Raw genomic sequence first — 15,886 nt, 5'->3', positions numbered from 1 at the left:
TTTAACATCCTGAAAATCCTAAGTCTCCTAAGAATTATGCTAAATCTACTCTGCCTGTGCTCTACGAATGAATAACAAAGCCTGGATGACAGCAATGTATTTATAGCATGGTTTCCTGAATATTTTAAACCCACTGTTAAGACCTACTGTTCAAAAAAAAATTTATTTCAAAATATTGCTGCTCATTGACAATGTACCTAGTCACCCAAGAGTTCTGACGGAGATGTACAAGGAGATTAATGTTGTTCTTGTGCTGCTAACACAACATCCATTCTGCAGTCCATGGATCAAGGAGTCATTTTGACTGTCAAGCCTTATTATTTAGGAAACAAATTTCCTAAGGCTATAGTTGTCATAAATAGTGACTTCTCTGATGGATGAGGGCAAAGTCAATTGAAAATCTTCTGGAAAGGATTCACCCTTCTAGATGCTGCAAGAACATGTGTGATTCATGGGAGGAAGTCAAAATATCAACATTAACAGGAGTTTGGAAGAGGTTGATTCCATGCTTCATGGATGACTTTGAGGGGTTCAAAACTTCAGTGGGGAAAGTAACTACAGATGTGATGAGAATAGAACGAGAACTAGAATTAGAAGTGGATCCTGAAGATGTGACTGATTTGCTGCAGTCTCATGATCAAAGTTGAATGGATGAGGAGTCACTTCTCATAGATGAACAAAGAGTGGTTTTTTGAAATGGAATCTACTCCTGGTGAAGATATGGTGAACACTGTGGAAATGACCACAAAAGATTCCGAATATTAAATAAATGTAGTGGATAAAGCCCCTGCAGGGTTTGAGAGGACTGACTCCAATTTTGAATGAAGCTCTACTGCGAGTAAAATACTATCAAACAGCATCACGTGCTACAGAGAAACATCTTATGAAAGAAAGAGTCAATTGATGTGGCAAACTTCACTGCTGTCTTAAGAAATAGCCAGCCACCCCAACCTTCAACAACCACCACCTTGATCAGTCAGCAGCCATCAGCATCAAGGCAAGATCTTCCACCAGCAAAAAGTGTGTGATTTGTTGAAGGCTCAGATAGATTGTTAGTATTTTTTAGCAATAAAGTGTCCTTTAATTAAGGTATGTACATTTTTAGACATAATGCTTTTGCACACTAAATAGACTACAGTATAATGTAAACATAACTTTTTTCGTGTGTGAGACAGAGTCTCGCTCTGTCGCCCAGGCTGGAATGCAGTAGCACGATCTCAGCTCACGGCAACCTCTGCCTCCGCCTCCCGGGTTCAAGCGATTCTTCTGCCTCAGCCTCCTGAGTAGATGGGATTACAGGCACACACCACCATGCTCAGCTAATTTTTGTATTTTTTGGAGAGATGGGTTTCACCATGTTGGTCAGGATGGTCTCGATCTCCTGACCTCGTGATCCGCCTGCCTCGGCCTCCCAAAGTGCTGGGATTACAGGCATGAGTCACCGCACCCGCCGTAAGCATAACTTTTATATGCACTGGAAAACCAAACAATTTGTGTGACTCACTTTATTACCATATTTGTTTTACTGTGGTGGTCTAAAACCAAACCCACAATATCTCCAAGATATGTCTGTAAAACTCCTTGAAAAAAACAAAAAAAGAAAATCCTTCTGACTTAGGTTATGCAAAGATTTCTTAGAAACAACACCAAAAACATGATCCATGGCAACGACAACAACAAAAAACTGATAAACTGAATTTCATCAAAATTAAAACTTCTGCTTTTTGAAGGTCATGGTTAGGAAAATAAGAAGATAAGCCACAGACTGGGAGAAAACATTTACAAACACGTATCTGATGTTTTTAAAAAATTGTATGTGGACTATATAAAGAACGCTTACACAACTAATAACAGGACAAACTACCCAATAAAGATAGGAAAAGATTTGAACAATCACTATACCAATGAAGATGTACAGATGGGTCGGGCATGGTGGCTCACACCTGTAATCCCAGCACTTTGGGAGGCCAAGGCAGGTGGGTCACCTGAGGTCAGGAGTTCAAAACCAGCCTGGCCAACATGATGAAACCCCTATCTCTATTAAAAATATAACAATTAGCCAGGTGTGGTAGCAGGTGCCTGTAATCCTAGCTACTCGGGAGTCTAAGGCAGGAGAATTGCTTCAACCCAGGAGAAGGAGGCTGCAGTGAGCTGAGATCATGCCACTGCATTCCAGCCTGGGTGACAGAGCTGGACCTACATGTTTAAAAAAAAAAAAAAAAAACCTATAGATGCAAATAAGCACATGAAAAATGCTCAATATCATTAGTCATTAGAGAAATGCATATAAAAACCACAATGAGGTATCACTACACACCTTCTAGAATGACTAGGATTAAAATGACTGGTAATACAAAGTATTACGAGGATACAGAACAGCTGGAAGTCTCATTCACTCCTGGAGGGAATGTAACATGGAAGTGGAATCTAGAAAAGTCAAAACTATTGGATCAGAGAACAAATCAGTAGTTGCCAGGGAGAAGGTAAAAGATATTAACTACAAAAGGGCCCGAGATAACTTTTCAGGGGACAACAATGTTCTATATTTTGATTGTGATATACATGTATACATGACGGTACACATCTGTCAAAATGCACCAAACTGCTCTCCAAAAGGGTGAATTTTATTGTATGTATACCTCTATAGACAAGACTTTAGAAATCCAACTAAAAAAACATATTAAGAGGATGAAGAAGAGGAAATAGGGGAAGGAGGGCAAGAGAACTGATGATCCTCCTCTTAGAAGAAAGAAAGTCAATGAAAACTTGCAAGGCTTCAAAGAGGGAGAGCCACAAAACTCAAAACACCCGTTTGATGGCAGTGGCAGAGGAAAGTAGTTAAGAACATGAGTTTTCATTTTTCCACCACTGGATCTGCAAAAATCTGAAATATGATAGCACCAGTGAGTCTGTGGGGACAGGCACATTCCCGCACTCTCCGTCTAAGATCTGAGCATCATCTGCAAGGGGGCGGCTTAGCAACACATTCGAACTTTATGTTCTGAATATCCTTTGAGCCAGGAAACTCATTCTTATGAATTTATCCTATGGAAAGAACAGGGCAAGCCAGGATTATACACATACAAGAATATTTAGAGTAGTATTGTTAATAAAGAAAAGTTGAAAGCTATGTGAACATCTATCAATAGAAGAATAAATAAATTACACTCCAGTGCCATTCTGGAAAACAGTTCGACAGTTTCTTATAAAACTAAACATGTACCTATCGTATGACCCAATAATTGCACTCTTGGGCTTTTATCCCAGAGAAATGAAACCTCGTATTCACACAAAAACCTGTATATGAACAGTCATCGCAGCTTTATTCATAATAGCCTCAAAGTGGGTGAAAATGGTTAAATGGTGATACATTTGCCCTCTGAAATACAATTCTCAGCAGTTAAAAAAATGAATTTCTCAAAAAAAGCTACTGACACACACAACTTGGACGGATCTTAAAGGAATTATCATGAGCCAAAAAAAAAAAAAAAAAAAAAAGCCGATCTGAAAATCGGCTGTGTGATTCAATTTATGCAACAGTCTTGAAATGACAAAATGATAGAGATGGAGAATAGATTAGTGGTTGCAAAGGGTTAGGGAGGGGGAGTCTGTTTCTTTAAAGGTCTTGCACAAGGGATCCTTGTGGCGATGGAACAGTTCTGTGTCTTGATTGTGGTGCTGTTTACAGGAATCTTTTATTTTATGTCATGAAATTGCAAGGCAAACGGTCTGGCACTTTCTTATAAAGTTAAAACACACTTACCAAAGAACCAGCATACATAAATGAGTGTCTATAATACAGAATGAAGTCTGTGAACTATACCAAAGACAATTTCCTGGCTTTGATATTACACTGTAGGCATGCAAGATGTTACTACTGGAGAATAAGTGAAGGGTATACAAAACCTTCTGTACTATTTTTTGCAACCTTCTGTGCATTTATAATTTTTTTCAAAATTAAAAGTTAAAATATGCAACAGATTGTCATTTCACTATTAAGAATTATGTGTATTCTTTCAAAAAAAAAAAAAAGATGCATATAGCCGGGTACCATGGTTTGCACCTGTAATCCCAAACTAAGACAGGAGAATTGCTTGAGGCCAGGAGTTAATGACCAGCCTAGGCAACATAGCAAGACCCTTTCTCTAAAAAAAATTTTGAGGCCAGGTGTGGTGGCTCACGCCTGTAATTCCAGCACATTGGGAGGCCTAGGTGGGCAAATCACTTGAGGTCAGGAGTTCAAGACCAGCCTGGGCAACATGGCAAAACCCCATCTCTACTAAAAATATAAAAATTAGCCAGGCATGTTGGCACATGTGTAATCCTAGCTACTCAGGAGGCTGAGGCAAGAGGATTGTTTGAGCCCAGGAGTTCAAGACTTCAGTGAGCTATGATGGCACATCTGCACTCCAGCCAGGATGACAGAGTGAGACTCTTCTCCAAAAAAAAAAAAAAAAAAAGGCTGGGCACAGTGGCTCACGCCTGTAATCCCACCACTCTGGGAGGCCAAGGCAGGCGGATCACAAGGTTAGGAGATTGAGACCATCCTGGTCAACATGATGAAACCCCATCTCCACTAAAAATACCAAAAAAAAAAAAAATTAGCTGGGTTTGGTGGTGGGCGCCTGTAATCCCAGCTACTTGGGAGGCGGAGTCAGGAGAATCACTTGAACCCAGTAGGCAGAGGTTGCAGTGAGCCAAGATCGCGCCACTGCACTCCAGCCTGGCGACAGAGCGAGACTCCGTCTCAAAAAAATAACACAAAAAAATAAAGCTAAGTAAAAGAAGAGCACAGCATATCATTGAGTGGAAAGGGCAGGTTGAAAATAACACACGAAATCTCATTTACGAAAAATTATGTTTGTATGCATGCTGAAGCATATTGGGAGATCTAGAAGGATGGCCACCAAAATGTTAATAATGCTTTTTTGAGGGGAGAGGTTTTTCTTTTTAAACTTCCTTCTATATTTGCTGTATTGTTTAATTTTTTTTACAACATATTACCTTCATGACAACAACAACAAAAAAAAACAAATATTTTAATAGTTAGGATTTTTAAATGCTCCAAGTGACTATCAATACGGAAGGAATAATAGTGACATATTGCTCATAAAAGACAGAAAGCACATTGCAAAACAATCTAATTCCATTCTCTCAAAAAAAATCATATATTTTATTATATGCAAAATCTGGACAGGCCAGGCGCAGTGGCTCACACCTGTAATCCCATCACTTTGGGAGGCCAAGGTGGAAGGATCATTTGAGCCCAGGAGATCGAGACCACCCTGGGCAACACAGCAAGACCCCTATCTCTACAAAAAATACAAAAAATTAGCTGGACTTGGTGGCACATGCCTGTAGTCTCAGCTACTCAGGAGGCTGAGGTGGGAGGATCGCTTGAGCTCAGGAGGTCGAGGCTTCAGTGAGCTATGATTGTGCCACTAAATTCCAGCCTGGGTGACAGATCAAAACCCTGTCTCAAAAACAAAAAACAGAAACAAAACAAGAAAACAATGAAGTGGGGAAGGTTTTTCTAGCTATGACTCAAAATCCAGAAGCCAAAAGAGAAAATACAGATACATTTTATTACATAAAAATTATTTAAGGCCAGGCGTGGTGGCTCACGTCTGTAATCCCAGCACTCTGGGAGGTTGAAGTGGGTGGATCACGAGGTCAGGAGATCGAGACCCTCCTGGTTAACATGGTGAAACCCTGTCTCTACTAAAAACACAAAAAATTAGCTGGGCATGGTGGCAGGTGCCTGTAGTCCCAGCTACTTGGGAGGCTGAGGCAGGAGAAAGGTGTGAACCCGGAAGGCAGAGCTTGCAGTGAGCTGATATCGTACCATTGCACTCCAGCCTGGGCAACTGAGCAAGACTCCATCTTAGAAAAAAACAAACAAAAAAAATTGTTTAAAAAGACACTTCTACCTGGCCAAAAGAAGGCCATATGTAACGTTAAAAGACAAATAACAAATTAGGAAAACTATTTGCATATAATACTTTTATCTATGTATAACAGACAAGAGCTGATTTTCCTATTACATAAAATGCTTCTAGAAATTGATAAGGAAAAGTCGAACCCAATATAAAAATGGGCAAATGGCGGGGCGTGGTAGCTCATACCTGTAATCTCAGCGCTTTGGTAGGCCAAAGCGGGAGGAAGATTTGAGCTCAGGAATTCGAGACCAGCCTGAGTGACATAGCAAGATCTTGACTCTACTAAAAATCAAAAACATTAGCTGAGTGTGGTGCCACGCACCTGGTAGTTTCAGTTGCTTGGCAGGCTGAGGTGAGAGGATCACGTGAGCCCAGGAGTTTGAGGCTTCAGTAAGCTATCATGGTGTCACTGCACTCCAGCTTGTGTGACAGAGTGAGACCCTGTATCAGAAATAAATAAATAGAGCCGTGCGTGGTGGCTTATGCCTGTAATCCCAGCACTTTGGGAGGCCGAGGCAGGAGGACCACCTGAGGTCAGGAGTTCAAAACCAGCCTGGCCAACATAGTGAAACCCTGTCTCTACTAAAAATACAAAAATTAGCCAGGCGCAGTGGAGCACACCTGTAATCCCAGCTACTCAGGAGGCTGAGTCAGGAGAATGGCTTGAACCCATGAGGCGGAGGTTGAGGTGAGCAGAGATCATACCACTGCACTCCAGTCTGGGTGACAGAGCAAGACTCCGTCTCAAAAAAGAAAAATAAATAAATGGTGAACTCACACATGTGAGAAATAATATAAGCATAGCGACATTGTTTGTAAGAGCAAATAAATAGAATCAGCACAAATGTCTATGAATAGGGGACTAGTTAAATAAACCGTAGCTTATCCCTACAACATTAGAATATGCAGATGACAAAGTGGACGCTCTCCTCTTATTGACATGGAAAGCTCTCCAAGATGTATTTTCAAGTGAAAAAGCAAAATGCAGAATAGTATGTAGAGTATACAACTTTTTGTATCAACTGGGGCACTTTTGTATCAACTGGCACATCCACGCCCAGCTAATGTTTTTATTTTTGTAGAGACGTGGTTTCAGCATGTTGCCCAGGCTGGTCTCAAACACCTGGGCTCAAGCGATCCTCCCTCCTCCCGCCTCAACCTCCCAAAGGGCTGGGATCACAGGAGGAAGCCACCAAGCCCGGTCTCTACTCCAATGTCATGAAGGAATCTGCCCGTTTCTTCCAGTCCTTTTATAGATTCATTTTTCAAATTGAAATCTCCAGTCCATTTGCATTGATAATGGGGTACAGTGGGAAATATAAATCCAATTTCATTTTTTCTCCAGGTGGTCACCCATTTTTCTTAACATAATTTTTTAATATATATGTTTATTTTAAACATGAAATAGAGACTCTGGAGTCACAGAAGGCTGGGTTCTTATTTATTTGGCTATTTGGCTGTGTTATTTACTTACCCTCTCAGAACCTCAGAGAAAAGACAAAGGACAAGATTTGGGGGAGCTGGCTGCGGTGGCTCATGCCTTAATCCCAGCACTTTGGGAGGCTGAAGCAGGAGGATCACTTGAGCCCAGGAGTTTGAGACCAGCCAGAGCAACATAAGGAGACCCCATCTCTACAAAATTAAACATTAAAAATCCTAACCCAGCATGGTGGCATGAGCCTGTGGTCCCAGCTACTCAGGAGGCTGAGATGGGAGGATTACTTGGGCCTGGGAGCCGTGATTGTGACACTGCACTCCAGCACTCCAGCCTGGGTGACAGAGTGAGACTCTGTCTAAAAACAAAAAAACAAAAAAACAAAAAAGATTTGGGGAGGCAAAAGAAGCTACTGAGCTACTGAAAGAAATCATTTAGGAGAGATAACTGAGGCTCAGTAGTGGAGGACCTGATAGCACAGAAAGGATCTTGGGCCAACTTGTCTGCCCCTTCACTATACTGTTGGTGAAACCGAGGTCCAGTCAGATAGATGGATTTGACCTGCAGGGTGTGGACCCTAAGACCAGGCTCTTACCCACACTGGTTCCAGGCAGGCACTGAGGGAAGACAAGCCTGACCCTACTACACAACTGAAGACATTGAGGCCAAAGCAGAAGTGATACCTCCCCCAGGCACTCCAGATAGAAGCTGTGGTTTCCACCCCCTTTCCCAGGAGCAAACCACCGTCTTCACTTCTGCTTGCAACCTCCAAATTCCCCTCCACATCCCTTCACCATCGTCTCACATGCTGAGTCATTTCATTTTCCACCCTGCAATTCATTATTTGGGGCCTTCTAGGAAATAGCAATCCCTTCCTTACCTGACTTCCAGAATGGTTCCAGTTGATGGTGGGGAAACTGAATTACTGCACAGAGGAGTCTGCTTGAGTTCTACAGCAGGCCAGTGGGCAAGCTGGGACTCAAACCCAGGCCTCCAGGGTCCAAGGCGCTACCCCCTGCACACTGCAGCCTCCCAAAGATGGTTGGGCAGCTGAGTTGCTGTGTAGACAAGTAAGACTCTATTTAGGCCAATAGACAAATGACGAGCTGTGGAGCACAGGACAGAGCCTTTGGAAGATGAGAATCTGATAACCAGTGCCAGTATTCAGTGCCTAGGCTGTGTGACACCGGACAAGGCACTTGACCTCTCTGTGTCTCAGGTTTTCTCATCCGTAAAATGAGGCCAAGGAAACCTATTTCCCAGAAAGAGAAACTCCAACAACAATTTCCCTGATCCTCTACTGGAATCAGGCTCTGAGCCAGGTCCAGGGCTCTGGCCAAAGTCCTTGGTCAGGAATACATCTGAGCACAAGGCTTGGGAACCCCTGCCTTCCTCCCTGCAGCTGACCATGCACCCCAGAAGCCCACCTCTCCCCAGCGGCATGAGGGCCTACTGAGCCAGCCATTCTCCACACACAGCCCCACCTGCCCCTGCCAACCACAGTCTGGAGCCCCTGCCTCTGGCCTGGGTGAGGAATCAACCAACCTGTGGTCTCTGCAAAAAAAAAGCCCTAAGAGGCCAGGTGCAGTGGCTCATACCTGTACTCCCAGCACTTTGGGAGGCCAAAGCAGATGGATCACCTGAGATCAGGAGTTTGAGACCAGCCTGACCAACATGGTGAAACCCCCGCCTCTACTAAAATTACAAAAATTAGCCAGGCGTTGCGGCTGGCGCCTGTAATCCCAGCTACTCAGGAGGCTAAGGCAGGAGAATCGCTTGAACCTGGGAGGTGGAGGTTGCAGTGAGCTGAGATCACGCCATTGCACTTCAGTCTGGGCAACAGAACAAGATTCTAAAAAAAAAAAAAAAAGCCCTAAGAGATGCTATTAGTGACCCCATTTCACAGGCTGGGAAAGAGAGGCCCCCACCAGAGCCCAACAGGAAGTCTGTGACCAAGCCAGCAGCAGAGCCATTTCCCTGAGACATGCTGTCCCCAGGATCCAATCTAGGTCGCTCTGAAAGGAGCTGCACCTGCTCCAGTCTGCCAAGCACAAAGTATGTGCCAGGCCCTCTACTGAGCCCCTGACAGCCATCCACGGTGCAGGTTCCCAGACTCACCCCATTTTACAGATGAGAAACTGAGGTCCAAAAAAGAAACCACCCTTCACTTGTCCCAGACCTCGTGGGGAAGTTAAGATTCGAGCCCCATGCCTAACCACTTCTTAATTTAAATCGCCCTTCCTTCCAAAAGCATAGTTCTCTACATTCCCCCAGATGTGGAGCTGCCAACCAGAAAGGGAAGGAGGGTGGGTCCCCAGCTTGCTCACCCAGGATGTCCCCAGGCCTGTGCCCACCTAGGTGTGGGTATGCCCAGTACCCACTGAGGGGCCTGTGGATAAGGACAGAGAACCGGGCAGGGGAGAGTGGGGAGAGGCCCAGAGGAGGCTGACCTGTGAAGCTGCCGCTGCCGTCTCAGCTGCTGTCTCGGCTGCTGTCTTGTTGCTTCTGCAGGAAGAAGAGGAAGTTGGGAGGCGTCTGTGGGTGGCCTCTCCCTTCGCCCCACACCTGCACCCCCACTGCACTTCTCTCTGCTCCCTCCACCCCAGGCCCAGGCATCACACTCTCACTTCACTTCTCCTTTCACTAACAGCATCCTCTTTGCTTCCTCCAAGCCGGTGGTCATGCCCTGGTCACCCTTTGATGGTATCACCCCGTAGAGTCTGCAGCACTTCCTGGGGTGGCGGCTCCTCTGTGGAGGTGCTCGAGGACATGGCAAAATGGCCTTACGCAGTGCTCAAGACCCACCTGAGCTCCGCATCCTTGGGCAAGAGATGTCGCCCCTCTGGGGCTCAGTTTTCCCACCTATAGAAAAGGGAAAATGATCCCTTTCTGATCCGACAATCGATGGCATATTGATGATGGCAAGGACCTCAGGCAGCAGCTGGGTCAGACTGCCTGGGTTCAAGTACCAAGCCCACCACTTGCTGGGTGGGTGACTTGGGGCAAGCCACTCACACTCTCTGAACCTGTTTCCCCTCTGTAAAATGGAGATAATGACAGTAGCACCTTGCAGGGTAGTGTGGGGCTTACAAAAGGTAAGGCTGGCAAAGTCACTAGAAGCACTCTATGAAGCCATCATATTTCACAGATGAAGGATCTGAAGCCCAGAAAGGACCAGGGCCTGGCCCAAAGTTGCCAAGTGGCAGAGCCTGGTGGAGAGGGGCCTCCCTGGCCACAGAGCCCAGAAAACGTGGAGCTGGAAAGCTGGCCAGCTTCTCCCTGAGCCAGGGGTCTGGATAGGCCCGAACTGCATCAGCCATACCCTCTGAAGAGCTCTAAGGGAAAGCCAAGAGGTGTGTGGGGGTAGAGAGAGACAGTGTGTGTGTTGGTAATGGGGAGATGGTGCTCTCTCCTGCCTGGGCCCCAACCAGACTCCTGGGAAAACTGTGACTCAGGAATGTGCTCTTCCAGCCCTGGGGGAAAGATGGAGAGGCAGCAAAAGGCAGAAACCAGACAGGTCCTAACATGGTCTCCCTCCTGTCTCACTGGGACCCTTCCCGCATCAGCCCAAGCACACCTCACAGGTAGTACAAGTGGCCTCTGCGGAAGCAGGAGGGACCTGCTCCTTGGAGGGCAGGCAGGTCCCCATCCCAGCTGCACGGTGAAGGCTTTGCAGGGACACCAGTGCACCTATGTCCTGACTCTTGGGCTACACTCCCTCTGGGTGACTTGGGCAAGCCTTGGCCCTTCTTGGCACTTCTGTTTTCTTTGATCATGATCCAGACCTTGACCTCCAGGCCCTTCCTTTCTGAGGTCACCCAGCTACCACTAGGATTGCCATGCCAACCTCCTCCTTCCTCATGCTGAATGTGAGCCCAATTGGCTGTTCTCAGGGCTCAGGAGGAGGTCCTGCCTACCCCACAGCCCCTCTATTTTCCAGCCTGGGTCTGTACCAGCCTCACTGTGCCGTGCTTCAGTTGGGGACTACGTTAGTGCCTGTTACTTAGCCCTGCACTCCTGGTCCTGAAACTCACTACCAAGATACTCTCCTGCTCAAAAGCCAGTGGTGAGGCTAGGTGCGGTGACTCAGGCCTGTAATCCCAGCACTTTGGGAGGCAGAGGCAGGTGGATCACTTAAGGCTAGGAGTTTGAGACCAGCCTGGGCAACATGGCAAAACACCCTCTCTACTAAAAATACAAAAATTAGCCGGGCGTGGTGGCACACACTTGTAATCCTAGGTACTCAGGAGACTGAGGCACAAGAATCGCTTAAACCCAGGAGGTGGAGGTGGCAGTGAGCCGAGATCACACCACTGCATTCCAGCTTGGGCAACAGAGCGAGACTCCGTCTCAAAAACAAAACAAACAAACAAAACAAACCAGTGGTGGCTTCCTTCACAGTCTAACCCCATCCAACTTCCACCGCCACCCAGTCTGAGTGTGCTTGCCATATTAATACCCACCTCCCTGCTCGGTCCCAGCTGTGGTCCCACACATGTACCTGGGAAGCCCTCCAGCTCCTCTCCACCCATCAGGGCTCCACTGGATCCTGCCTCCTCCAGGAAGGCTTCTCTGCCTCCCGCTCCTCTGCAAAACACTCTGGATGCTTGAGTGGTAGGAAGCCTGCCAGTCTTCTCTCAGGCCCCCAGGCAGGGAGGAGGCCACATACCATCCCAGTAAAGTGTCTCCTCATATGGGGGCTACTAATCCTGGTGAGCTGCAAGAAGACTGTAGTGGGACCCCAACAGGACTTTAGATAAACTGTGTTACACTGCAAAAAATGTCATTTACACGTCTTTCTCAATCTTGGTTGTGTCCAGCAGAAGCCTCAGCTTAGGTCTAAACTGTTTGTTTTGTTTTTTGTTTGTGTGTTTGTTTGTTTGAGACAGAGTCTCACTCTATCAACAGGCTGGAGTGCAGTGGTTCAATCTCGGCTCTCTGCAACCTCTGCTCCCGGGTTCAAGCAATTCTCCTGCCTCAGCCTCCCAAGTAGCTGGGACTGCAGACGCACGCCACCACACCCAGCTAATTTTTGTATTTTTAGTAGAGACGGGGTTTCACCATGTTGGCCAGGATGGTCTCGATCTCTTGACAAGTCAAATGATCTGCTCACCTTTGTCTCCCAAAGTGCTGGGATTATAGGTGTGAGCCACCGCGCTCAGCCAAGGGCTAAACTGTTTTAACCCCTCTCTCACAAGGACTAGGTCCCTTATTTTTCCCCATTTTTCAATCTTTTATTAGACATCAAAACAGGATGTCTGACTTCTAAATGCTTTATTGTGGTACGAAATATATATATATATATACACACATACATGCTTAAAATGGTAACAAAAGTTACCATTTTAAGCATTTTTAAGTGTAGATTCAGGCCAGGTGGGGTGGCTCACGCCTATAATCCCAACACTTTGGACAAAGCCCTAGTGGTAGGACTACTTGAGCCCAGGAGTTCAAGACCAGCCTGGGAAACAGCAGACCCTGACTCTACAAAAAAAAAAAAAAAAGAAAAGAAAAAAAAATTAGTTGGTCATGGTAACATGCCCCTGTAGATCCACCTACTCAGGAGGCTAAGGTGGGAGGATCGCTTGAGCCCAGGAAGTCGAGGCTGCAGAGAGTTGTGTTCGAACCACTGCACTCTAGCCTGGCGATACAGTGAGACTCTGTCTCAAACAAACAAACACCCTGTCTCAAAAAAAAAAAAAAAAAGTGTACAGTGCAATGGTATTATGTACCTTCACACTGTCATGCAAACATCACCACATCCCATGTCCAAAACATTTTTCATATTCTCAAACTGAAACTCCATACCCATGAAACAGAACTTCCTGTTTTCTACTCCCCCAAGCCCTTGCAGCCACGGTTCTATTTTCTGTCTCTTGAATTTGACCAATCTAAGTACCTCATCTTAGTAGAATCACACAGTCTTTGCCCTTGCGTGACTGGCTCATTTCACTTAGCATGATGTCTTCAAGGTTCCTCCGTGTTGTAGTGTGTCAGACTCTCATTCCTTTTAAAGGTTGAATCACATTCCACTATGTGTATAATACACATTACATTTTGTTCATTCATTTGTTGATGGACACTTGAGTTACTTCCACCTTTCAGCTATTGTGATTAATGCTGCAATGAACATGGGTGTAGAAATCATGCCCCTTCTTAACAAAGAGAACGTTTCTAGCTAGACTTTACTAATGTTGTTTTATTTGCATGCTATTTATTGTTGTGATTTTCTTCTACTTCTGGCAAATTATACAAATTTTCTATTTACCTAGCTATATGAAATAGCCTTTAAGATACACGTAGATCCTCCACAGTGGAATGATTTAAAGAAAAATGCTAAGTAAATAAGGGCACAAGCGTCATGTGTTAGTGGCAAAAAGTGGTGGCAGTGATACAGGAAGAGAACTGCTGAAGTGTGAAAAATATCGATACACGCCTCAAAAACCTGACTGTCCTGAGAGGGAGTGGGACAGACTGCCAGAAAGAAACCCTACCGAGACCACGGGGGAGGCTGATGCCAGATCAACCTTGCATTCAGAGAGGCACCTGGAGGTGTTGTTCTAGAAAGAGAACTACAGTAAAATTGAAACAGTCAGATCTGGGATCCAAAATCTCATAGGGTGACCCCGGGCCAGTTACTTGAGATGATCCTCTGGCCTCTGCCTCCCAAGTTAGCTGGGACTACAGGTGCGTACCACCACACCTGTCTAAACTTTTCATCTTTTTGTAGAGACAGGGTGTCCCTATGTTGCCCACGCTGGTCTTGAACTCCAGGCCTCAGGCGATCCTCCTGCTTCGGCTTCCCAAAGCACCGGGATTACAAGTGTGAGCCACCGTGCCCAGCCCAGTCACTTCTGATCTTCACTTTTCTCATTATGACACGGTGGTAACAACACCCAGCCCCAAGGTAACTAAGATAACATCATGGGAGCTGCCAAAACCTGTGGCCAGCACCTACCTTGGTTCTACGATCGGGTTGGTCACGTCACCCAACCCTAGCCCCTGCAAAAGACACCCTCAGGACAATATTTATTGCTTCTCTCTAAGGAGAGAAGGCCTGATAGTGAGGAGGTTATAGCTAGAGTTCAGGTGCACCATCAACTCAGTCTCCACCACCTTCCCCAGCCCCATTTCCACCTCCAAAAACTCTGGGCAAGACCTCTGGGCTCTTGACCCAAGGCTGTTACTGACTGTAGGACCCTGTGCAAGTCTGAGCCAAGAGCCTCTCTGAGCCTTCACTTCCCCAGCTGTAAAATGTGGATGCCCTTGTCCTCTGAGTACTCAAACCGCATACATCCCCTATCTGTCTCTGGCTGGTGAACAGACGCTGTCAGCATTCAGCCATGCAGAACAAATACAAAGCAAATGAATCGACAAGTGAAACTACCAGTCTTGCAAAGTGTGGGATTTCATGAAGTTGGTGGAAGCAATGCAGGAGAAATGGAACAGCCGCTGCCCACAGAGAAAGGGAACGTCTGCAAGGGAAGTGACCCAGACCCGAAAAAAATCACTGGACTATCAAAGGATTGAGAGTGATCCTAGAGTTTGAGGAAGCTTTCAAATATTTTTGCAAAAATGACTCACTGCAAAAACCAAATCAGAAGGGAAGGATGCTATATACTCAACCACTACAAGAAAAAATAAGACTTCCAGTGTTAACATTTGATTCATTCTTGGTTCATTCTAAGGCGTGCGTGGTTGCAATCATAATCTAAACTCTGTTAATCATGGGGTAAAACGAACTTATCTTTGTAATATTTAGCTTCTTTTTCTAGGTAAAATCCCAATCAGGCTGGGTTTTCCCCACTGTCTTGGTGAATTTTTGGTCTTCTTTTAAATAGATTCACCTCGGGGGCCTTCCAGGGTACAGGATGTGGTGGGGAGTCCTCCAGACGCCTGTCCACGCTTTCCAGCCAAGATCACAAACACCCTACCCCCAAAACATACGGGCGCCCCCGAAGGTGCATTACCGTAATTCCCCAGGGCCTGCTAACCACCATCGCAATGCGGAGAAAAGCCTCTGCCCGCCGGGCCGAGTGCTCCCCGCGCCCCCCACTTCTTAAGCGCGAGGCTGCTTTGGTCAACCCTTTTGTTGTACAGAAGGAGAAACTGAGGCCCGATGGGTACAGACTTGTTGGCCCACGTCCACTCGGTGGCAGAGCTGGCCCAGGGAAGAATGCAAGTAACAACAGTGAAGACTTGTTAAGCTCGCTCCACGTGCCGAGCTGGGACCCGCGGTGCCCGTTTCTGCGGGGGGCGCCTCGTACCTAGTTGGCGCTGAGGAAACCTGAACCAAGAAAGCCGAGCCCCCCCACTCTCGGCCCCTCATGGGGGTGGGGCCTCCATCGGGGTCCGGCCAGCTCTGCAGCAGAGCCCACCGCCCCGGCCCGCACCCCTCGCCCAGAAGTTAGACTGGAGCCCCCACCCCAGCAGCTCGGCGGGCCGGGGTCACAGCGGGGCCGCAGCCTGCGACCGCCTCGGGGGCCCCGCCGCTCCCCCTGCTTCCCCTCCC

The 15,886-nt window shown here is 46.4% G+C and overlaps 1 protein-coding gene across 1 annotated transcript in view; it reads right to left on the bottom strand.

The window, feature by feature from the left end:
- Positions 1 to 10,101, bottom strand: part of ADGRG5 (adhesion G protein-coupled receptor G5) — a 36,448-nt gene extending 26,347 nt beyond the window's left edge. Inside the window, exon 1 of the mRNA XM_025370876.1 lies at positions 9,825 to 10,101. The gene's annotated coding sequence lies outside the window, so the exon portion shown is untranslated. The remainder of the gene's footprint in view (positions 1 to 9,824) is intronic.
- Between the last annotated feature and the right edge of the window lie 5,785 nt (positions 10,102 to 15,886).

Source organism: Theropithecus gelada, chromosome 20, assembly GCF_003255815.1.
Source record: "Theropithecus gelada isolate Dixy chromosome 20, Tgel_1.0, whole genome shotgun sequence".
Lineage (NCBI taxonomy): Eukaryota > Metazoa > Chordata > Mammalia > Primates > Cercopithecidae > Theropithecus > Theropithecus gelada.
The sequence above is the reverse complement of the archived record's forward strand: the minus strand, read 5'-3'. Positions and strand labels throughout refer to the sequence as shown.